The sequence below is a fragment of the Notamacropus eugenii genome, chromosome 6 (genome assembly GCF_028372415.1).
Source record: "Notamacropus eugenii isolate mMacEug1 chromosome 6, mMacEug1.pri_v2, whole genome shotgun sequence".
Lineage (NCBI taxonomy): Eukaryota > Metazoa > Chordata > Mammalia > Diprotodontia > Macropodidae > Notamacropus > Notamacropus eugenii.
Window position 1 is genome coordinate 179,350,950 of NC_092877.1, and position 26,330 is coordinate 179,377,279.

At 36.7% G+C, this 26,330-nt stretch overlaps 1 pseudogene; it reads right to left on the minus strand.

The window, feature by feature from the left end:
- Positions 1 to 7,716: 7,716 nt before the first annotated feature.
- On the minus strand, positions 7,717 to 9,166 carry LOC140511055 (inosine-5'-monophosphate dehydrogenase 2-like; annotated as a pseudogene).
- Between the last annotated feature and the right edge of the window lie 17,164 nt (positions 9,167 to 26,330).

Below are 26,330 nucleotides of genomic sequence, written 5' to 3' on the forward strand. Positions count from 1 at the left end.
TCTTCTGTTAGTATGGACATTTCATATTTCTGTAAATATCCTTGCATTTCACTAAGACTGTCAATTTGTTGGTGTACAGTTTGACAAAGAAATTTCTACTTATTATTTTTCTTCTTTTTTCTCTTTTTTTGTTAATTTATTTATTTAACTTTTAACACTCATTTTCACAAAATTTTGGGTTCCAAATTTTCTTCCCATTTGTCCCCTCCCCCACCACAAGATACAGAGCATTCTAATTGCCGTTATCACCAATTTTCCCTCTCTTCTAACAACTCTCCCTTCCCTATCTCCATCTTCTCTTTTGTCCTATAGGGCCAGATAATTTTCTATACCCCTTTACCTGTATTTCTTATTTCCTAGATACAAGAAAAATGCTCAACAGTTGTTCCTATAACTTTGACTTCCAACTTCGCTTCATTCCTCCCTCCCCACCCATTCCCAATGGGAAGGCAAGCAATTCAATATAGGCCATATTTGTGAAGTTTTGCAAATGATTTCTGTAATAGTCGTGTTGTTTAAGACTAACTATACTTCCCTGCATCCTGTCCTGACCCCCATTTACTTTATTGTTTCTTTTGATCCTATCTCTTCCCAGATGTGTTGATGTAAAATTGCTCCCTCCTCCCATTTCCCGCCCTTCCATCATCCCCCTGACCCTGCTTATCCCCTTCTCCCCCACTTTCCTGTATTGTAAGATAAATTTTAGTACCAAAATGAGTGTGCATTTTATTCCTTCTTTAAGTCAAATGTGATGAGAGTGAGCTTCATGTCTTTCCTCTCACCTCCCTACTTTGTCCCTCCTCTGAAAAGTCATTTACTTGCCTCTTTTATGAGAGATAATTTTCCCCATTCCATTTCTTCCTTTCTCCTCCCAATATATTTCTCTCTCACTGCTTAATTTTATTTTTTTAAGATATGATCGCATCCTATTCAATTCACTCTGTGCTCTGTGTGTGTGTGTGTGTATGTATGTAATCCCACCAACTACCCAGATACTGAAAAGTTTCAAGAGTTACAAATATTGTCTTTCCATCTAGGAATGTAAACAGTTCAACTTCAGGAAGTCCCTTATGATTTTTCTTTACTGTTTACCTTTTCATGCTTCTCTTCATTCTTGTGTTTAAAAGTCAGATTTTCTTTTCGACTCTGGTCGTTGCATGAAGAATGCTTGAAAGTCCTCGATTTCATTGAAAGACCATTTTTTCCCCTAAAGTATTATACTCAGTTTTGCTGGGTAGGTGATTCTTGGTTTTAGTCTTAGCTCCTTTGACTTCTGGAATATCATATTCCATGCCCTTTGATCCCTTAATGTAGAAGCTGCTAGATCTTGTGTTATCCTGATTGTATTTCCACAATACTTGAATTGTTTCTTTCTAGCTGCTTGCAATATTTTCTCCATGACCAGGGATCTCTGGAATTTGGCCACAATGTTCCTAGGAATTTCTCTTTTTGGATCTCTTTCAGGAGGTGATCTTTGGATTCCGTGAATACTTATTTTGCCCTCTGGTTCTAGAATATCAGGGCAGTTTTCCCTGATAATTTCATGAAAGATGACATCTAGGCTCTTTTTTTGATCATGGCTTTCAGGTAGTCCCATAATTTTTAAATTGTCTCTCCTGGTTCTATTTTCCAGGTCAGCTGTTTTTCCGATGAGATATTTCACATTTTCTTCCATTTTTTCATTCTTTTGGTTTTGTTTTGTGGTTTCTTGGCTTCTCATAATGTCATTAGCCTCCATCTGTTCCATTCTAATTTTGAAAGAACTATTGTCTTCAGTGAGCTTTGGAACCTCCTTTTCCATTTAGCTAATTCTGCCTTTTAAAGCATTCTTCTCCTCATTGGCTTTTTGAACCTCTTTTTCCAATTGAGTAAGCCTATTTTTCAAGGTGTTATTTTCTTCAGCATTTCTTTGGTTCTCCTTTAGCAAGGTGTTGACCTGCTTTTCATGATTTTCTTGCATCTCTCTCATTTCTCTTCCCAGTTTTTCCTCCACCTCTCTAACTTGATTTTCAAAATCCTTTTTGAGCTCTTCCATGGCCTGAGCCCATTGAATATTTATTTTGGATGTTTGGGATACAGAAGCCTTGATTTCTATGTTTTTCTCTGATGGTAATCATTGTTCTTCCTCATCAGAAAGGATAGGAGGAGATATCTGTTCACGAAGAAAGTAACCTACTATGATCTTATTTTTTTTCTCTTTTCTGGGCATTTTCCCAGCCAGTTAAATGACTTCTGAGTTTCTTCTCCACCCCCACCTCACCTCCAGTTCTGTCCAGCTAGTGCTTGGGGGTTAAGATTAAAATACTTCTTCCCAGCCTTAGGGCTTTGATGGGGCTGGGCTGTTATTCAGTGTGAGATTAAGTCCAGGTGCTCAGGTGGGGGCAGGGCCACCACGAAGGGCTCAGTTCCCTCAGGGGGTTTACCAGGAGACCTTCAACAATGGATCCAAGCTCCTGCCTGCTTTGGGAGCCCTTGTCTGCTGCTGCCTCTGCTACTGCCTCCCGAGGGGGCCTGAGTTATGGAGAAACCCCACTTCCCTCTCAGCCAGCTGAAAAGACCCTCTCACTGACCTTTGGAACCTGTAGGTGGAGGGACCTGCGCAGCTTCTGGAGATTCCGTCCCTGAAGCCTGCTTGGATCTGCTCCCCTTGGTGCTGCATAGCCAAAGCAGGGCTGGGCTCTGTTCTGGGTCTGGTGTGGGAGAGATCTTTCTCGTTCGTTTTTCACATCTCTCTGGAACGGAAATCTCCTCTGCTCTGTTGTTCTGTGGCTTCTGCTGCTCCAGAATTTGTTGGGAGTTCTTCTTTACTGGTATTTTATGGGCTGTGGGTTTTGAGCTAGCATATGTGTATCTTTCTACTCTGCCATCTTTGCTCCTCCCCTCTAATTATTTTTTAAATTTTCTTTTCATTTGAAGTGAGTTTACCCTTTTCATTTTATTGCTCTGGTAATTTTGTTGTCTTCTTTCTTTTTTTTAAATCAAATTGACCAAAGGTTTATCAATTCTACTGGGTTTTTTTTTCATAAAACCAGCTCTTAGTTTTATTTATTAGTTCAATGGTTTTCTTAATTTCAATTTTATTAAATTCTTCTTTGGTTTACACTATTTCTCATTTGGGGAATTTCAATTTGTTTTTATGTCTAGCTTTGTTACTTGCATGTCCAATTCATTGATCTCTTCTTTTTTATTTTATTCTTGTAAGTATTCAGAGATATCAACTTCACCTAAGAACCACTTTCTGCTGCATCCCATAGTTTTTGGTAGGTTGCCTCATTATTGTCATTCTCTTGAATGCAATTATGGATGGGTTCTATGATTTGTTGTTTCACCAACTCTTTCTTTAAAATTAGATTATTTAGTTTCCGGTTAATTTTGGTCTATCTTTTCACCACGATTTATAACATATAATTTTTATTGCATTATGTACTGCAAAGGATGAATTAACTAAATCTGCATTTCTGCACTGGATTGTGAGGTATTTATACCTGGGTATATGGTCAATTTTTGTGTATGTACCATGTACCACTGAGGAAAAAGTACATTACTTTCTATCCCCATTCAGTTATCTCCAGAGATCTATCATCTCGACCTTTTTTTCAGAATTCTATTCACCTCCTTAATTTCTTGTTTATTTTGTGGTTAGACTTATCAAATTCAAAGAGAGAGAGGTTGAGGTCCCCACGATTATAATTTTGTTCTCTATTTCTTCCTGTTACTCCCTTAACTTCTCCTCTGAGAGTGTGAATGCTATACCACTTGGTGCATATATGCTTAGTAGGGACATTATTTCATTGTCTATAGTGCCTTTTAGGAATATATAGTTTCCTTCCTTGTCTCTTTTGATTAGACCTAATTTTGCTTTTGCTTTGTCTGAAATTGGGATTGCTACCCCTGCTTTTTTTTACATCAACTGAAATATAATGTGTTCTGCTCGAGTCTTTTACTTTATTCTCTTTGTATCCCCTTGCTGCAAATGTGTTTCTTGAAAACAATATATTGTAGGATTATGGTTTTTAATCTATTATGCTATTCACCTCCATTTCATGGGAGAGTTCATCCCATTCACATTCAAAATCATGATTACTAACTGTGTCTTTCTCTCCATCCTATTTTTCTTCCTGTTAATGCTTTTATTTCTGCCTTTTCCCTTCCCCTCCTCAAAAGAGTCTTACTTTTGACTACTGCCTCCCTCAATCTTCACTCCCTTCTATCAGAACCTGTCCTTTTTATTTCACTTTTCCTTTACTACATCCCTTCTTTCTAACCACCTCCTCTCTTTTCTTTTCCCTTTCCCCTCCCATCACCTCAAGGGCGAGGTAGATTTCTATACTTAACTGAGTATTCTTTTCCTTCCTTGAACCAAATCCAATGAGAGTAAAGCACAAACAATGTTCATCTCCCTCTCTTCTATTATAATATATTTTTGTGCCTCTTCATGTGAAGTAATGTATCCCTTTCTTCCTCCTACTGTCCTCTTACCCCATTAAAAACCCTTTGCACTCCTTAATTATGTTTTTTAATCGTCACATCAATTAATTTAAACTCACTCCCTCTACTTATATCTTTTTTAAATGTCATAAAATATACAATTGTCAAGATTAACCAGTACCATTCTCCTATATAGAGATGTAAATAGTTTGTCCATATTGAATAACAAGTTTTTTTTTTCCTCCCCTTCCACCCATTTGAATTTCTTCCCTCTCTTGAGTCTTGTATTGAAGATCAAATTTTCTATTGAGCTCTAGCCTTTTCAGTGAGAAGGTCCCTTTTTTCCCTGAATGTCCATCTTCTTGCCTTAAAGGTTATGCTCAGTTTTGCTGGGTCAGTGATCATTGGTTGCAGTCCCAGTTCCTTTGCCTATCAGAATACCATATTCCAATCCCTCTGATCTTTTAATGTAGAAGCTGGAAGGTCCTGTGTGATCCTGACTGTAGGTCCTAGATATTAGAATTGTTTCTTTCTCGCTATTTGCAGTATTTTCTCCTTGACCTGATAGTTCTGAAATTTGGCAACAATATTCCCTGGTATTTTCAATTTGATATCTGTTTCAAGAGGTGACTGGTGGATTCCTTTGATGACCATTTTGCCCTCTTGTTCTAGGATCTCAGGGAAGTTTTCCTTGATGATTTCTTGGAAGATATTGTCCAGGCTCTTTTTTTCATCATGGCTTTCCAGTTGACCAACAATACTTTCCTTTTATCTCCTGCATCTATTTTCCAGGTCAACTGTTTTTTTCAATGAGTTATTTTACATTTTTTTCTATTTTTTCATTCTTTAGATTCTGTTTGATTGATTCTTGATGCCTCCTAGAGTCTTTAGCTTCTAATTTTCAAATTCTAATTTTTAACAAATTGGTTTCTTTCATTAACTTTTGTACCTCCTTCTCTACTTGTCCAGTTTTCCATTTGAAGGAGTTACTTTCTCCAATTAAGTTTTGTACCTTATTCATTTGTCTAATTTCCCTTTTTAAGGAGCTATTCTCTTCAGTGAATTCTTTTATTTTGTCAATAGTATTTTAAAAATCATGTGTCACTTCTTCTGCCTCTCTAATTTGACTTTTAAAATCCTTCTTGAGTTCTTCCAGCAATGTTTTTTGGGCTTGAGACCAGTTCATACTCCCTTCTGAGGTTTCAGATGTGGGTATTTTGTTAGTTCTATACTCTTCTAAATTCATATTTTGACCATCCTAGCTCCTGTAGTAAGATTCTATGGTCTTTGCTTTTCTGATTTACTTGTTACTCTTGGTGACAGCCATTTCCTAGCTTTCAAAGTGGATCTTTGTCCCACATTTGTGGTGCTGTGAAATTGGGTCCTGGTTAATTGCTTTGTGTGTTATGGTCTCTGCTTCTTTCAGCTGGAAGCTATATCACGTTACAGCTTACCTGGTGTTGAGCTGACTGGTGTGTGCCAAGGTTGAGGCCAAGTGAGGTCTTTCTGAATTTACATGGGGTTTTATTGAAGCTCATGGTGTGAGATATTAGGGAGAGGTCATGTGACTGCAAGAGGTCTCCTCCTACCCTAGGTCTGTGCTAGAGCACAGGTAGGCTCAGTAGCTGGTCAATCCTCATCTAAGCCAGTGTCTTCCCAATTCCTCTGACTGTGTTAAGGTATGCCTAGGGTCTTGGTTTTGGTGCTTATGGGCTGCACCCTCTGGTGCTCAGGATATTCTCTTTGTACAGTGAAGGGGGGATGCATGGGATGTTCCTGGTTCTGCACTGGTACCCTGCAGTCAGTAAGAGGGACCTTTCCCATCCATCTCCCTAGCCTCCTGAGCTAAATGACTGCTGTATACCTTCTGCTTGCTCCACTATTCCAAGATTTTTCCTGGGCAATATTCTCTATGTTTTTCAAGGTCAACAAGGGGAGGATGAGAGCACTTACAGTTTACTCCACTATCTTGGATCCTGAAAGTTCAAGTTCTTATTCCTTTTCTAGTGGAAAATGACTATTCATCAACATGTCATCTAACTCCTTTCTCTAATCCCATGTTCATCAAACAACCGGGTTATTTTGATAATTTCATCTCTAGATTTGAATAAGAGCATATGGTGATGCATGTGAAACCATCAACAACATAATGTGTCTTGGCAGACAATTTAGAAATTTAAATGGAATATGCAATTCCTCTCATGGAGCTTGATTCTTTCACAACAAAATTCCAGAAAGAAAAAAAAAACTATCCTATAAGATATTGAGGATGTAGGAGAATGGAAGAGGAGTGAAAACTATGCCTGTGAATATATTTCCTTAGCCTTGTTCTTCCTCAAACATTCAGTGTTCTTAATTCCTTCATACTTTCTCTAAAGTTATTTCTCCCCAACTTTTGGAAGACCTGACAAGTGTTATAGAGATGACCATTTGGGCAGGTCCCATCTACTCTAAGGAATTATTTCTTGGTGTTTAATCAATTTGATTACAGTTATTAATACTTTCTACATATATATTATTATTGTGTTGAAGAAACTTTCACTGCCTTCTGATATAGTAGTTTTTTGTAATTAAAACATGTTGAACTTTGCTAGTGATTCATATAATAATAGACCCAGTATATTTATAATAAAGAATTATAATTGTAGCACATTACTTTGGAAAATAATATGCAAAACTAGGAGAAATATATATATATGTATATGTATATATATATATATATATATATATATATATATATATATATATATATATATATATATATATATATATATATATATACACACACACACACACACGCAGGCATACAGCTATTATACACCTACTATATACAAAGCATTATGCTTATACCCTTAGGCAATGAAGTGCTGGAGTCAACTCAGAACCAGCTGAAAGCAGATTATTATATTACCAGTATAAACATTCATTTACACCCTCTAAATCAGCAAATGCCAAAAAATCAGGGTTTGCTTTGATATTTTATTGATTATCTAGCCTTTAAAAAGTCATGGATAAAACGTTTCTGATGTGGACTAAGCTTTTAAGTGTTATGCATATTTTCATCTTTTCTTGCAGAGAATTTCTGATTAAATGTTTACCAGAATACCACTTCATAAAAGTTAGATAAGGTACTCCTCTCCCGACTTAAAATATTCAAACAATACTTGCATGTGTGGAGAATTATTAGGAGAATATTGTTCATACCGTCTCCTTTTTTATATCCAACTTTTTATTGAAAAACTGAGAGACAGAGAGATGAGAGGCAGTAAAAGAAAACAAGGTCACTTCTCAGAAGAGCCACTTCTCATACGAATGTAGTCCATGGACACCTTCTTCTACCAGAGCAGATGACATCTTTTTCTCAAATTTCAGCTCCCCTGAGTATATCATGGCTCTGACTTGAGTTAGCCTCTTGGCACCAATATCTTGGCAGGAGTGTTTGATGCCAACAATCAAGCAGGGAACAAACTTGTGGATTGACCCTTTGCCCTGCACGGCCCCAGACATCCTTTGAGTGTCTTTGATTTTGTCTGCTTCACTGAAGTAGTGGTTCTGGCTGCAGATGATCTTGTCTATGGCATGGATGGAGTATATCCCCCAGTATTTCTTTAGCTATATACCATCAGAGAAAAAGTGCTCACCTGGGCCCTCTGTGGTGACCACCAACAGAGATCCCCTCATCACTGTGAAAACTCCAAGGGCAAGAACTTTTATAACATGGCCTACATTTTGGATGATGCCATCTGCAATGATCTGGACACTGAAGCTCCATATTATTCTGAGACCTTGCATACCGCTATTGCCTGAGACTACCCACATGCCAGCACTTCCTGTATGATGTGGATGGAGATACTGCCCATGTCATAACCCTCTGGGCATCCACTCCAGTATCAATGAGGTGTTTTACCTGTGAAGCTTTCACCACATTGCCACCAATAATTTCTCCTTGATGTACTTGATCATGTTAATTTGGAAAATGGAGTTTCCTTGGGAAGAGTCTAGCAGGACTACGGTGATACTGGCCAGCAAGTCAAGCTGATATTTGTCATCCTCATGGGTACCAGTGGCTGTCCCACAAAAAAATTGCTTCCTGGTGTCCTTGGATGACAGGAGATAGTCCTGATTCTTGTTCTGGTCTGTGCAGGCAATGATGGTTACTATTTCATCATCCTCATTAACAATGGGTAGCTTCCATTTATTTCTTCACTCTAAGATTTCATTGGCTTCTTTTAGTGTAACCCCTGCAGGAGCCACCACTAGATCCTCCTGCCTGGTCACGATGTCTACGAGGTGGCTACTCACCTTGCCATTGCCTGTGATTGGGATTCCACAGTAGCCATGCCTTGCCTCGTCTTCAAACACATCTCTGGGTAGATTTTTTGGGTTCAGGACCACAGGATCAGTGATAAAGACCTGCTCATATTTCTTCACTTTGCAGACTTCAGTGACCTGAAATTCTGGGGTGCAGTTGTGATGGATAAAACCCGTATTCTCTGTCAGCACCATGGCTATGACTATCCTAACCTCAGTGACTGTGTCCTTTGGGGATAAAATAAGTAGGGTCTTCAAAGTTATCTTTTTGAAGTTAGGTCCACTTGGTCTGCTGTTAGGTCTACATAACCTGGGAAGATTAGGAAGTCATTATACATGAGCCCATCTCCTCATTTGAAGAGTTGCTGCACATAAGCCTATCATCTGGAATGTACCAAGTGCCACTGCTTATGAGATAGTCTGCCATGGTGAGTAGCCCATTGGTAAAAGAAGGAGAGGGTAGATCAGACTGGCAGGACAGCTGCAAACAGCAGCATAGGTTGGATGCTTCTCTCATGTACTGTCTCTTCCATTGAAATATCATTGATTTTTTTTTAAACCATATAACTTTTTTTTTTGGAGGGGGATTAATATTTTGTTTTTTTACAATTATGTGTATAAACAATTTTAATATTCATTTTTAGATAATTTTGATTTTCAAACAATTTTTCTCCATTTTCCTCCTTCCTGAGATGACAAACAATTTGATACATGCTATTTTTGTGCAATCATGTAAAATATATTTCTACATATTAATCATGATGTGAAAGAAAACACTGACAAAAAGAAAAAAAAACAAAGAAAGTGAAAATTGCATGCTTCAGTCAGCATTTAGACTCCATTAGTTCTTTCCTTGGAGTTGGATAGCATTTTTCATCACGAGTCATTTAGAATTATCTTGGATACTTGCATTGCTGAGAATAGCTAATTCTTTTACAGTTGATCCTTCTACAGTATTTTGGTTACTATGTACAATGTTTTCCTGGTCCTGCTCACTTCAGTCTGGATCCGTTCATGTAAATCTTTCCAGGTTATTCTGAAAGAATCCTGCTCATCATTTTTTTTATTTCTTTTTTTAAAATTTATTTAACTTTTAACATTCATTTGCACAAAATTTAGTGTTCCAAATTTTCTCCCCATTTGTCCCCTCCGCCACCCCAGAACACTGAGCATTCTAATTGCCCCTATCACCAATCTGCCCCCTCTTCTATCATCCCTCCCTTCCCTTGTCCCCATCTTCTCTTCTGTCCTGTAGGGACAGGTAACTTTCTATACCCCTTTGCCTGTATTTCTTATTTCCTAGTAGCAAGAACAGTACTAGACAGCTGTTCCTAAAACTTTGAGTGCCAACTTGTCTTCATCCTCCCTCCCCACCCCCACCCTTTGGAAGGCAAGCAATTCAGTATAAGCCGTATCTGTGTAGTTTTGCAAATGACTTGCATAATAGTCATGTTGTGTAAGACTAACTATATTTCCCTCCATCCTATCCTGACCCCCATTGCTTCTATTCTCTCTTTTGATCCTGTCCCTCCCCAAGAGTGTTGATTTCAAATTGCTCCCTCCTCTCTTTGCTCTCCCTTTCATCATCCCCCTACCCTGCTTATTCCCTTCTCCCCCACTTTCCTGTATTGTCAGATAGAGTTTCATACAAAAATGAGTGTGCATTTTATTCCTTCTTTAGTCAAATGTGATGAGAGTAAACTTCATGTTTTTCTCTCACCTCCCCTCTTTTTCCCTCCACCAAAAAGTCTTTTGCTTGCCTCTTTTATGAGAGATAATTTGCCCCATTCCATTTCTCCCTTTCTCCTCCTGATGTATTTCTCTCTCACTGCTTGATTTCATTTTTTTAAGATATGATACCATCCTATTTAATTCACTCTGTGCTCTGTGTGTGTGTTTATGTGCGTGTGTGTGTGTGTGTGTGTGTGTGTGTGTGTGTGTGTGTAATCCCACCAACTACCCAGATACTGAAAAGTTTCAAGAGTTACAAATATTGTTTTTCCATGTAGGAATGTAGACAGTTCAACTTTAGTAAATCCCTTATGACTTCTCTTTGCTGTTTACCTTTTCATGCTTCTCTTCATTCTTGTGTTTGAAAGTCATATTTTCTTTTCAGCTCTGGTCTTTTCATCAAGAATGCATGAAAGTCCCCAATTTCATTGAAAGACCATTTCCCCCCTTGACGTATTATACTCAGTTTTGCTGGGTAGGTGATTCTTGGTTTCAGTCCTAGTTCCTTTAACTTCTGGAATATCACATTCCATGCCCTTTGATCCCTTAATATAGAAGCTGCTAGATCTTGTGTTATCCTGATTGTATTTCCACAATACTTGAATTGTTTCTTTCTAGCTGCTTGCAATATTTTCTTCTTGACCTGGAAACTCTGGAATTTGGCCACAATGTTCCTAGGAGTTTATCTTTTTGGATCTCTTTCAGGTGGTGATCAGTGGATTGCTTGAATACTTATTTTGCCTTCTGGTTCTAGAACATCAGGGCAGTTTTCCTTGATAATTTCATGAAAGATAATGTCTAGGCTCTTTTTTTGATCATGGCTTTCAGGTAGTCCCATAATTTTTAAATTGTCTCTCCTGGATCTATTTTCCAGGTCAGCTGTTTTTCCGATGAGATATTTCATATTATCTTCCATTTTTTCATTCTTTTGGTTTTTTTTTTGTGGTTTCTTGGTTTCTCATAAAGTCATTAGCCTCCATCTGTTCCATTCTAATTTTGAAAGAACTATTGTCTTTAGTGAGCTTTGGAACCTCCTTTTCCATTTGACTAATTATGCTTTTGAAAGCATTCTTCTCCTCATTGGATTTTTGAACCTCTTTTTCCAATTGAGTTAACCTATTTTTCAAGGTGTTATTTTCTTCAGCATTTCTTTGGTTCTCCTTTAGCAAGGTGTTGACCTGCTTTTCATGATTTTCTTGCATCTCTCTCATTTCTCTTCCCAGTTTTTCCTCCACCTCTCTAACTTGATTTTCAAAATCCTTTTTGAGCTCTTCCATGGCCTGAGCCCATTGAATATTTATTTTGGATGTTTGGGATACAGAAGCCTTGATTTCTATGTTTTTCTCTGATGGTAATCATTGTTCTTCCTCACCAGAAAGGATAGGAGGAGATATCTGTTCACGAAGAAAGTAACCTACTATGATCTTATTTTTTTTCTCTTTTCTGGGCATTTTCCCAGCCAGTTAATTGACTTCTGAGTTTCCTCTCCACCCCCACCTCACCTCCAGTTCTGTCCAGCTAGTGCTTGGGGGTTGAGATTAAAATACTTCTTCCCAGCCTTAGGGCTTTGATGGGGCTGGGCTGTTATTCAGTGTGAAATTAAGTCCAGGTGCTCAGGTGGGGGCAGGGCCACCACGAAGGGCTCAGTTCCCTCAGGGGGTTTACCAGGAGACCTTCAACAATGGATCCGAACTCCTGCCTGCTTTGGGAGCCCTTGTCTGCTGCTGCCTCTGCTACTGCCTCCCGAGGGGGCCTGAGTTATGGAGACACCCCACTCCCCTCTCAGCCAGCTGAAAAGACCCTCTCACTGACCTTTGGAACCTGTAGGTGGAGGGACCTGCGCAGCTTCTGGAGATTCCATCCCTGAAGCCTGCTTGGATCTGCTCCCCTTGGTGCTGCATAGCCAAAGCAGGGCTGGGCTCTGTTCTGGGTCTGGTGTGGGAGAGATCTTTCTCGTTCGTTTTTCACATCTCTCTGGAACGGAAATCTCCTCTGCTCTGTTGTTTTGTGGCTTCTGCTGCTCCAGAATTTGTTGGGAGTTCTTCTTTACTGGCATTTTATGGGCTGTGGGTTTTGAACTAGCGTATGTGTATCTTTCTACTCCTCTATCTTGGCTCCTCCACCTGCTCATCATTTCTTACTGCATAATACTATCCCATAACAATCTAATACTATCATTTGTTTAGCCATTCCCACATTTTTTCCAATTCTTTGCCACCGTAAAAAGAGCTGCTGTAAATATTTTTGTACTAACAAGCTTCATATGGACACACCCTCATTTATGATTCCCTTCAGAGGAACATATGAAAATAACTTCTATAAAACTTAGAACTTTATGGTGAATTGATAAGGAAATTATGAAATAAGGGAAGGTCCTCCAAGTTTTTGGGCTACTCACCAAGAAGACAATAATCAGCACCCAGCAATGAGGTCGTGATCACATTTTAATAAGGCACAGAGACAAGCAGTGAAAAGTTGGTTATAAAGGGGGAATTGGATGGTGAGGGAAGGCAATGTGAGGAAGAGGATAGCATAGGGGACAAGCAGAGAGTGGCACTCATGTAGCCATGTATTAGAGTTGGGAGCATTCAGGCAGCATGAACCTGATGGAGAAAGAAGAGTATTGGTGTGTGGGGGATGGGGGGTAGTGGACAAGAGATCCCAAGTACATGCAGTAACTCTTTACTCATGGAAAGGTACAAGTGCTTTATAGTCCAGTCAGAATTTCCAGAAAGTGCAACTTGTATAGGAATTGCACCCTAAATTACGGTTCATTATTGCATGGTGGTGATCATGGATGCTCTTGAGTTATTCCAAAAGAGCACATATTCTGGAAGAAGTCATTCAGATGGAAAGACTTCAGTTATGGGACAGTGATGGATGTTATATGCCTGCCATCCAAGAAACAACCTAATTATACTCAAAGATGCTTATAACTAGCCTGAGTGTTGATAAAATTTTGATAGATCAACTCTTGAAGATTATCCACGAAGTTGTATTGATATTGCAATGTACATCATTGGAAGGACTAGTAACATCAATAAAATCAAACATCCTGAAAGGATTGAAAAAATAGCAGATATTACATTTAGATATAATACGGAATTAAATTGTGGAGTGGCATAACCAACAAAAAGTCATGGTGAGGAATTTTTTATGGTCTATGATAGAAAATGGATTGGAAACCAAAATTCAGCAATATGCTGTTTACAAGAAACACACCTGAAATAGAAAATAAAAGAAAAACATAGAGAGTTAAAATAAAGGGTTGGAGCATAATTTAATATGCTTCAGGTTAAGTGAAAGAAACAGGGGTGGCAATGATTACTTCAGACAAAATCAAAGAAAAAAATGTACCTAACTGAAAGAGAAAATCAAGGAAGCCAGATTTTTCTAAAGGATACCAGAGACAATGAAGTAATGTAACAACATTTTATGTTAAGTTTATCTGATAAATATGTTATTTCTCACTTACATACTAAGTAGAGTAAAAATAAGACCCATGACCCTTCAAATGAAAAAATCAAAGCTGTGTATAGTCATATTAAAAAAATCCCCACTAAATCACTCTTTATTAAAGAAATGCATATTAAAATGACTGACAATACATCTCACACCTATCTAAATAACATTGTTGGAACAAAGAACTGATCAATTTGGAAGCTCAAAGTGACTATAAAACTTCATACTCTTTGAACCAGTACTAGGTCTGTATCCCAAAGAAATCAAGGAAAAAGAAAAAGAACTTATATGTATGAAAATATCCATAGAAGCTCTTCTTGTAGTGTCAAAGAACTGGAAATTGAGATAACGGTCATCAATTGGGGAACAGGCAAACGTTATAATATATGACTGTGATAGAGTACTATTGTGCTTTAGCACTGGTAATGATGGGGAGAGAGATTTCAGAAAATCATGGAAAGACCTAAATGAATCAAGGCATTGTGAAGTGAGAAGAACTGGGAACTCATAATGCACAGTTACAGCAACGCTGTAATGACTATCAACTGTGGTAAAACTTCTCTGATCAATACGCTGATCCAAGACAATTTCAAAGGACTTATGATAAGAAAAAATGGTATCCATTTGCAGAGAAAGAGAATTGATGAGCTCTGAGTGCAAATTGAATGATAAATTTTCACTTTATTATCCTTGCTTTTTTTTTGAAATATGAAAATGTTTTATATGATTTCTAAATTACTGTCATATTGCTTGCCTTCTCAGCAGCTGGGTGAGTAGGAGAAGAATTTGGAACTCAAAATGAATAAAATAACACTGATAATGTTAGAACATTTTTAAAAAATAATAAAAAAATGAATTTGAGTGAGAACAAAAATCTCCTGAATTCTCTTTCCCTGTGTAGCCATAGACTGGTTATTTCACCTCTGTAAGTAAGTTTTTTTTCAACTGTAAATGAGAGGATACTACTAAATTACATACATACACACACCTAAACACACACAGATTTTTATTTTGTGATATATTATATATCAATATATGTATGTGTTTATACACACATTGATGTGATGTGCATGTATACATACTTATATCTACTGTAACCATATTTATATTCATATCTACATCTGTATTTAAATATCTTGGTATCTATATTTCTATCTATCTATGAAATGTGGGAGGGTGACCCCAAACAAGAATTCTGGATCCCTAAAGTTTAAACAAATTTCATTTTCTTTTGATAATTCTCCTTCTATCACTAATCATTAAAAAGAAATGAAGTGGTTTATTCTAGGAATTGTTATAGGTGATCATAAAATCATATGTATCTTATTGAATAATTTGCCTACGGATAGTGCTAAATATGTCAATAATCTGTTCTCATGCATTTACTTTCAAATCTCATTTCATTGTCACTGAGTAGAAACTACATTCCATAATAAAATTAATTTTTAATGCTATCCATTTTCTTTTTTTCCCTAAACCTTTTTCTCACCTAAATCCTCTTGCTTAGAAGATATATTCACTTTGTAAAGGCCAGCTATAATTGTAAGACACATTTTCCCTTTTGAATGTCAATTCTTTTCCCTTTCCCTGGGCATCTTGTTTCATCTCAGTGAGAGAATTTTGCCAGTGAAGAGTGTTTTGCATTTGTAATCAAATTAAACTTCACCAATGAAAATAAACCCTTCCTCACTTTTTCCCCAAACAGGTGAAATTAAAGCCACTTCCCTCAAACAAAATGAATGCACTATAATAGATTCACAACACTTTTGTTTTTCTCTCAATGAAATGAGATTCTGTTTTCTTTTCCGATTTTACATGAAATGTAAATAAGGAAGTCTATAATCAGATTCAGTACAAAATTCAAAGTAGTTGTCCAACATATGTTACTCCTTGAGATATGAAGAAAAAAAGACCTTATCTTTGAACTCCCAAAATTGTCAATATTTAAAAATGCTCAGTAACATTATATTCAATCAAGATTGCATATTTTTAAATAGAAATAGTCATTCTCTGAAATTAAACAGATTTCATGTGTTGTGGTCTAATGCTACATTCTTCTAAGTAACATTTCAACACTTTTATCATTCGTTTGTTGTATTTGTTTTATAAATTATTACAAAATATTTAGCAATAATTTATATTACAAGCCATATTAATTATTTCCCCAAGGTTAAATACATGTTTCTTATATAATAGAAAAGAGTTATATAGTTCTTAGACTGGGTGAAAAAAATACTATTTTTAAATGACAATATATTTCCTTTATTACTTTGGTTAGGTCCAATGTATTTCCTTCTACAAAACCATGATTTTTGGCATTCTAATTTTTTTTTTTAAATCAGTAGACAGTTTTGATTATTGACATTAGTTTATGCTAAGCCTCAGTGACTAAGTGGACATTAGAAAAAATGCATTATTTCACACTTGATAGTGATATTTTCATCAACATCTTCTTGTAAAGTCTTATCATGGTTGAATGTTCATATTATATTTCATTAACTTTTTGTTGTTCAAAATATTGAGGATTCTCTATTAATTTTATAAGGGTCGTGATCTATGTCAGTCAGGGTAATATATCCTTTGTTAAAAATGGGAAGAATATTTAATTGGGTAAAATCTGAAGCCAAACTAAACTTTAAATGGCTGCCACAAAAAGCATCTATTACTGAAATGGAAACTGATTATTAATTTGAACCTATTTGCTCATCAAAAGAATCAATTGGGGGAGAAAGTATGGTAGACCTATTTTTGAAACAACAGCAAATGAACTAATTTATCTGTGTGAATTTGTTAACATATGTACACTTTTTCAATTCATTTAGTAAATTTTGATTTTTATCAAAACATGAAACATATTGATACATGCATGGTTTTTTTGTTAAGTTTGTTGGTATGAATTAATTCCCCTGAAATACTACACTTATAACTCACTGTGACACAGAGGTGATGATAAGTTCTTTAAGTCTATAAGAATGAGGAGCAAAGTTTGACACATTCTATGTAGCTGAAGGGGTTTGAATGTGGTCAATTCAATTCAGTTCAATTTAATTAACATTTAATTAAGCATCTACTATGTTCCAGACACTGTGCTAAATGCTGGGAATAAAAATAAGAAAAAAGAACCACAGTTCCCATCCTCAAGGAGTTTCCAATCTGAAAGGAGAAAGATAACATAGAAGAATTCTTAACATAGGGGTTCTTAAACTATTTTGCTCTCATCAATCCCTTTAGTAGCTTGATGAAGACTATGAACTATCAGCAATTATGCTGATAGTTTTCCTAACATTTAACCAGCCCTGCATTTCCAGTATAAGTCCTGCCTGGTCATGGTGCATTATTCTTGTGATAAGTTGATGTAATATTTTTGCTAACATTTTATTTAAAATTTTTACATCCATATCCATTGGGGAAACTGGTCTATAATTTCCTTTCTCTGTGTTGACTCTTCCCATTTTAGATATCAGTGCCATTTTTGAATCATAAAAAGAATTTGGTCAGATACCTTCCTCTATTTCCCACAAACCGTTTATATTGCATTGGAATTAATTGTTCTTTAAAAGTTTGACAGAATTCACTTGGAAATCCATGTGTCTATGGAGCTTTTTTTTTTAGAGAGTTCATTGATGGCTTAAATAAAGCTAATGAGATTAAAGATCTTCCCCAGCCATTAATGGATTTGCCTATTAAAGGGAGTTTGATTAGGGGAGATTTGCAGGAAGGCCCACACCTTATGTTAATGAGACACTGCTTCTCAAAGGTTGTGATGCTCTCTGGTTCTGAAAAGTGTATGTGTATATATATACTGTGAGGTGAGCTTTTGTTTTGGGGCTTACTCATTGAAAGTGTTTGTTTGGACAGAGGAGACTTTGGGAAGCCACTAAGGAGCCCACTGACTTTGAAAACTCAGATGTTGGTACTTCTCACTCTGGTAACTACTTATGTATGGTTAAACAGTTATCTGTCTGTTGATCTGTCAGGCAACTGGAAGTTTGTCAGGCAGGTGGAAGTATACTGATTTTGATTTCTCTGTATTTTCTCTGAAGTGCAGGGTGTTAACTTTTTCCACTGAATTAATTGAATGATATATGTGCTTGGTTAAAGCACATATATCATTAAATCCCTCAAAAGTTGCTTGCCTTTTAGAAAAGCTGATCTAAGAACCTGTAATTGGAGATCATCTTGGATGTGTCAGATTGCTTGCTTTTACAACTTGTTCAATTTCTCTTTTTTTTCTGATATGGGATTATTTAAGTATTTTATGTGCTCTTCTTTTGGTCTGAGCAATTTATATTTTTTGTAAATATTCATTTTTTTACTAAGATTGTCAAATATATTGACATACAGTTGAGCAAAAAGCTCCTAATTATTGTATTTATTTATTCTCCTTTGGTGGTTAATTCACCCTTTTCATTTGTGATGCACTTAGTTTGTTTTTCTTCTTTCTTACATTTTAATCAAATTAACCAAAGGTTTATCAAGTTTATTTTATTAAAAAAAAGCTTCTTAGTTTAATTCATTGCTTCAGTAGTTTTCTTAGTTTCAGTTTTATTAATCTCTCCTTTGGTTTGCAGAATTTCTAATTTGGTATTTAATTGGGGATTTTTAACTCATTTCTTTTCTAATTTTTTTCAGTTGCATTCTCAATTTATTGATGTGCTCTTTCTCTCTTCTATTCATTTAAATCTTCAGATGTATAAAACAACCACTATGCTACTGGCTAAAAAACAGAGGGATAGACCAATGAAATAGGTTAAGTACTCAAGACACAGTAGTCAATGAGTATACCAGTCTATTGTTTGATAAACTCAGGAACCCTAGCTTCGGGGATAAGAACTCACTGTCTTACAAAAACTCCTAGGAAAATTGGATAACAGTGTGGTGGAACCAAGGCATAGACCAATGCCTGACCCTGTACACAAGAATAAAGTCCAAATGAATACATGATCTAGGTAGAAGGGCTGATACTATAAAAAAGTAGGGAAGCAAGGAATGGTCTATCTGTCAGATTTATAGAGAATGGAGAAACTTAGGACCAAACAAGAGATAGAGAACATTATGAAGTGCAAAATGGATAATTTTGATTACATTAAATTGAAAAGTTTTTGCACAAACTCAATGCAACAAACATAAGGAGGAAAACTGGGAAAGAATTTTTGCAACTAGTGTCTGTGATAAAGGCCTCATTTCTAAAATATATAGAGAACTGAATCAAATGTACTAGAAAACAAGTCTTCCCCCAATTGATAAGTGGTCAAAGATATGAACAGGCAGTTTTCAGAGGAAGAAATTAAAGATATCTATAGTCATATGAAAAAATGCTCTAAATCATTATTGATTAGAGAGATGTAAATCAAAAATACTGTGAGGTATCAGCACAGCTATCAGATTGGCTGACATGACAAAACGAGAAGATGATAAATGTTGGAGATGTGGTAGAGTTAGAACACTAATTCATTGTTGTTGGGGCTGTGAGCTAATCCAAACATTCTGGAAAGCAATTTGTAACTATACTCAAAGAGTTTCAAAAATATACATACCCTTTGACACAGAAATATCTCTTCTAAGGCTGTATTCCAAAGAGATAATAAAAATTGGAAAGGGTCTCACAGGTATAAAAATATTTGTAGCCGCTCTCTTTGTTATGGACAAGAAGTGGAAATCAAGGGACTGTTCATCAATTGTAGAATGGCTGAACAATTTGTGGTATATTAATGGAATGGAATACTATTGTGCTATAAGAAATGGTGAACAGGAAGACTTCACAGGGGCCTGGAAGGACTTTTATGGACTGATGCTGAATGAAATGAGTAGAATCAGGAGAACATTGTGCACAGTAACAGCCACAGTGTATGAGGAATTTTTTTCGTGGATATAGCCCTTCACAGCAATGCAAAGACCTAAATCATTTCCAAAGGACTCGAGGAAAAATGCCATCCATATGCAGAAAAAGAACTATGGAATTGGAATGAAGAATGAAGCAGAATATTTTCTCTTGTGTTATGTTTTGGTTTGGTTTGGTTTTTTCTCATGATTTTACCCATCCATTTTAATACCTCTATGCAACATGACTAATATGAAAATGTGCTTAATAAGAATGTAAGATTCATGCCTTTTCAGGGACAGAGGAGGAATGGAGGGGGGAAATCTAAGACTTATGGAAGTGATTGTAGAAAACTGAAAACAAATCAATTTTAAAAAAGAAAAAAAACTAAAAAATCAACTAAGAACCACTTTTGATGCATCCCATAAGTTTTGGGTTGTTGTCTCATTATTTTCATTCTCTTGCATGAAGTTATCCATTGTTTCTATGATTTGCTGTTTGAGCGACTCATTCTTTAGTATTAGATTATTTAGTTTCCAACTAATTAATAGTCTATCTTTCCATTACCCTTTGCTATGTTTAATTTTATTGCATCCTTATTTGAAAATATTTCATAAAATATTTCTACCTTTCTGCATTGTATTGTAAAGTTTGAATACCCTAGTACTTGGTCAATTATTGTGAAGGTGCCATATACTGCCGAAAAAAAAGTTTTTTTATTTTCTAATCTCCATTCAGTTTTCTTCAGTGGTCAACCATAAGTATTTTTCTAAAAATTCCTTAGCTTATTTCTTATTTATTTTGCTGTTAGATTTATCTAGTTCTGAGAGGAGGAGGTTGAGATCCCCCACTAGTATAGCTTTGTTGACTATTTCTTTCTGTAAAGCCCTTAACTTAACTAAGGATTTGGATTCTATATTACATGGTGCATATGTGTCTAGTAATGATATTTAGTAACTTCATTACCTATGGTGCCTTTCAGCAGGAGGTAGTTTCCATCCTTATCTCTTTTAATTAGATCTGTTTTTGCTTTTGCTTTGTCTGAAGTCAAGATTGATACTCTTGTTATTTTTTTTTACTTCAGCTGAAGTATAATATATTCTGCTCCAGTCTTTTACCTTTATCCAGTGTGTATTCCTCCATTTCAAATGTGTTTATTGTAAAAAAAAAGAAAAAAAAAGATTGTAGAATTCTGGTTCTTAGTCCACTCTACTATCTTCTGCACTCTTGTGGGAGAATTCAGCCTATTCAGATCTACAGTACTATTTCTGTCTTTTTCTCCATCCTATTCCTCTCACCTGTTTATGCTTTTCTTTCTCTCTTTTCCCTTTCCCTCTTCATTACAGTTTTGCTCTTGATAATTACCTCCCTCAATTTTCCCTCCCTTCTATTTTCCCCTCCTATTCTTTTCCCTTCCCCCTCCCAGTGCCTAGGGCAAGTACCTGGTTGACTATATTATTCCCTCCTTCAGGCAAATATTGTGAGCATAAAATTCCAACAATGCTACTCTCTCTCCCTTTTTTCCCTCTGATGTGATATGTTTTTGTGCCTGTTTTGTGCTGTAGTTTACCATTTTCTACCTCCTCCTTTCCTCTTCTCCCATTGCATCCCTTTTCACTACTTATTTTTTTATCTTCACATCAAAGTCACCTTCTGTTACCACTCCCTCTATGTATATACCTTCTAAATGTCATTAGAGACACTCAAGAATTATAGATATCAATTTCCAATTAGTAAATGAACAATTTACTTTTTTAGAGTAACTTATTTTTACTTTTTTTATGCCTCTCTTGTATCTCGTATTTGAAGATTAAATTTTCCATTTTTTATGCCTCTCCTATCTTGTATTAAAAGATTAAATTTTCCATTGAGCTCTGATCTTTTCACCTCGAAAATCTTGAAGTCCCCAATTTCATTATTTGTCCATCTTCTCCCCTGAAAAAAATATGCTCAATTTTGCTAGGTAATTGATCTTTGATTATAATTCAAGCTCCTTTGTGTTATGGAAAATCGTATTCCAATTCTTCTGCCTTGATTTTTTAATTTAGAAACTACAACATCTAATGGAATCCTGACTGTGGTTCTATTATATTTGAATTGTTTCCGTCTGGCTGTTTGCAGCATTTTCTCCATGACCTAATAATTCTGGAATTTGTCATTTTCAATTTGGAATCTCTTTCAGGAAGTTATCAGTGAATTCTTCTCCTGATAATTTCATCCTCTGGTTCAGGGACTCATGGCAGTTTTCCTTGAGAATATTTTGAAAGATTAGGCACTTTCTTATTTTTAATCATATCTTTTAGGTAGTCCAATGGTTGTTAAATTACTTCTTCAGGATCTACTTTCCAAGTCAGTTGATTTACTAATGAGATATTTTACATTTTCTTCTATTTTTTCATTATTTTGGTTGATTGATTCTTGATGTCTGATAAAGTCATTAGTTTCCACACACCCAATTCTAATTTTTAACAAATTGTTTTCTTTAGTTAACTTTTGTACCACCTTTCCTATTTTTACAATTCTACTTTGAAGGCGTTGTTTCCTTTGTTATACATTTTTTTCCATTTTGCCAATTGTATTTTTAAAGAAATTGTTCAATTTTTCTTCTCCCTGTCTTATTTGACTTTTAGATCTTTCTTGAGCTCTTCCAATAGGGAGTTTGGGGCTTGAGATCAGTCCATATTCCCCTCTGATATTTAGGAGGTGGGTATATTGACAATGTTGCCCTCTCCTGGACTTCTTTTTTTCAGAACTGTAGTTAATTTGTTGAGGTCATTAGCTTTGTTTGATAAGGAAGCTAACTCAAGCAAAAAAGGTTCATGCAAATGCAGTAAACATTCGTTAAACTATTCCTTAACCACAAACATGTAAAATGTCCTTATAGCTACAGATAAGTACAGTAACTTTTATTCTTGTAATAAAGAGAAATATACTTTTAAAATAGATTATGTTAAAAAATTTATAATAAAAATACAAGATTTTTAATCAAGCTTTGTTTGACTTAAGAAAAATCTGGTTTGTAGGAGAAGTTTTTGATCCTGCAATGTTCAAACCATTCTTTAGGAGAGGAAGCTAGAGAGTTTCAGGTCATGGAAGAAAAAGCTGTTGTTTTGGTTCACAGGATGTCTAAAGTTAACAAGAGTCAAATGAATGCAGCCCTTGCACAGGCTGGGCTTGATTTGGTCCTAAACACAGACCAGGAGGATGTGTGGGAAGAGAATGAAATAAATGAGAAACCTGAGGTTTGACCAGTACTAAGAAGAAAGCAGAAGAATCAGGGGGCCCTCACAATGTTTGGAGAGGTAATTGAGGATTTTATTCTGCAATGAGTTAAAGATATTTTTAATCAATTCACTGAAAGGATGGGAGAATCACTGGGTACCTTGCATAGTGAGAATTATTAAAAAAGATAAATTTCCTTGAGAGAGAAAAACAAATAGCCAGAGGATTCAAAGTCAGAATAGACTGACAAGAAAAGAACTGTTTACTGCTGTATTCAGAGCAGGGGTAGATTTTGGAAGAATAGATGGCAATCCAACTAATGTACTATATAAAATGTGTTGAGCAAAGAGGCTTGATTTTAGAATGAGAAGGGAGGTAGGAGTTACCCTGAGAGAGCCTTCTGAAACATTCTATCCAGGTTCATCACACTTGCAGGGAGAATGAGGATTGGGGGGGTTAGCCAGGCCCCAGATCAGATTAAAGAGTGTGTACCTCTAGCCACAATGATGACCCCAGGACTGCAAACTGGAAAACAGTAAACAAGAGTGAATGAGGCTTTGATAGTAGGTTCATGGACTCCAGAATCATGGCGGACCCTATATCTACCCTGTTTGTTGTCTCCTTGTTTCATTTTGGATTTCTGTCTGTTCACTTTGTTTGTTTTTTTGCGGACCTAGTATCCTCCTCCTGTAGATGCCTGATTGCTTAAGTCACATGCCACCTCCTGTCTGATGTACTCTGTCACTCCTGGGCCTGGTGATCACCAACTCCATATGCCACCTGAAGAAATGACCCCTCAGTGGACCCTATTGGGACAGGGTCAGTCCTACTTCCAATCTCAGCAGAAAGTAGCTATGAAAGAAGAGGCCTTTAACTGTTACCCAAGATTTTGGACCCCATTCATTCAAGGAGGGGGGGGGTAATGGAGTGGTTGTGCTCAAGTCCCACACTAAGATATTGTTATATCTGCTTATATTGTGTGATCCCTATTATATTGTAAAGGTTTTTTTTTGACACCAGTTGCCTAAGATACTGTTTTATCTGCTTATTTTTCTCTTATCCTGTTGCAAATCTGTTGACACTCATTGCCCAACCAATCTATGCCAGGCATAAGGAAGATCTAGGGGCTGCCTATAATGGTAATTGAATTGACAAATCTTTCATATTCATTAATAGGTCCATGTAACCTGCCTGAGTCACATGGAGTCTGTGGCGAGAAAAGTTTGTCGAATGGGTGGAACAGGAAGAGGTGGAACTGGAGCAGAACTGAAAGAAAGTTAGTCTTGAGAGCAATCAGAACCAGGAAAGATTCAGACTGCTGGCTAGTGTGAATGAACGGGCTTCTTTGTGATTTTCTTTGTTGGTATGTGGGAAGCTTAGCAGGGGCAAGGCTTGGGAATGGTGTTGTCCTATTCTGTTATTATGTACAGGTTTTTGTTACTGCGATGGATTTGGCTTTCTGGTGTCTGCATAAATGTTTTGGTTCTGCCTTCTATGTGGAGATTGCATGGTATTTCACGATTCAGAATTGCCTTTGAATATTCATGGCTACCATAGGTGATGTGAATATCATGTTGGCATTACAGCAATTTATTTCATTCTATCTTTTTTGGATTTTTCTGCTCAAGAATTTGTTCAGTCACTTTAAAAAAAAAGGTGTTCTGGAGGTTTGGGTGAGACCTCAGGCTAATCCCAGTCTTTACCACACAATCTTGACTCTGTCTCCATAGAATATATATTAACTCCTTGATAACCCTCAAGAGATATAATACATCACATTGTTTAATTTTTATCTGATTGTTTTCTTCAGTTAACATTTGCATCACCTTTTCCATCATTCCAATTGTTCCTTTTAAGGAGTTATTTTCTCCACTTAACTTTTGTACTTTTTTTAGTTTGTCCAGTTCTCCCAGTTAGGTTTTGTGCTTCCTTTTCCATTTGTCCAATTTTCCTTTTTAAGGAGCTGTTCTCTTCAGTGAATTGTTTTTCATATTTTTAAAATCATTGGCCAGTTTTTCTTCTATTTCTCTAATTTGACTTTTAAAATCCCTTTTGACCTTTTCCAAGAATGATCTTTGGGCTTAAGATCAATTCATATTCCCTTATGAAGTTTCAGATGGCAGTACAGTATTAATGTGAACTTATTGGTATTTGTGTTTTGGTCCTTGTCCCCATAGAAAGATTCTATGGTCTTTTCTTTTCTGACTTGCTTCTTGCTCGTGATTATCACCCTTTTGCTAGCTTTTAAAGTAGATCTCTGCATCTGGGGCACAGAGGGCTCTGTGCCACAGTTCTTGTGCCTTGATTTTGAGGTTTTGTGTGTTGTGACCTCTGGTTCTTTCAGCTGGAAGCTAAAATGCTGCAGCTTGCTTGGTGCTGAGCTGGTTGGTGTTTACAAGCAAAGACCAGTTGAAGTCTCTCTGGGTTTTCCCATAGATACCCTGAAGCTAGCTGCATTAAGTGTGGGGGAGGGGCGATCTGGCCACAGGGAATGTCCTCTGCTGAGTTAGACTATAGGCAGACTCAGTGTTTGGTGATCTTGTCTGTGCTAGTGTCTTCCCAATTCCCCTGGGGTACTGAGGCATGCCTCAGGTCCTGGTGTTGGTGGTTGTGGGCTCAGGATCTTCTCCTGGTTTGCTGAGGTGGGGCTATCTGGGACAGTTCTGGTTCTGCACTGGTCCTCTTCAGTCATAACAAGAGAGACCATCCTTAGCGATTTTCCTAGCCTTACAGGCTCAGAGACTATTTATGCCTCCACCTGATTCCACTGTTCCGTGATTTTTCCTGGGGAAATATTCTCTGGGCTCTTCAAAGTTAACAAGAGGAGAGAGACAGCAATTACCACTCACTCCGCCATCTTGGCTTCTAGATGGGTGATTTACAGATATTTAATCTGCTGCCTGATAGTCTCAGGAGCAGTTGCTGCAATTACATGTGGTTCTGCACTTTTGTCTCTCCTGTCCTGAGCTGATATGTTTGAGAATCCGCAGTACATCTGCAACTTCAGATCTCCTGGGGCTTCCTCCTTGGCCCAATCTCAGTAGGGACCATGCTGGTACAGCCTGTGCACTGTGTGCTGTGTGCTTCTCCAGCTCCTCACTTCAACCTTCCAGTCTGTCCTGGGCTGGAAATCTACCACAGTCAGGTCTCCTATTAGATTCTGCTCCTTCAAAATCCGTTCAGATTCTCTTTTTAGAGGTATCTGAAGGAGTTTGTCTTAGTCATTAGTTGAGTAGTTGCTCTCACTCTGCCATCTTGGCTTTGCCTCCACATCACATTGTGTAAATCTGTCAGTTTTTTAAAAAAATAATTTATTTATTTTTAGTTTTCAACATTCACTTCCAAAAGATTTTGA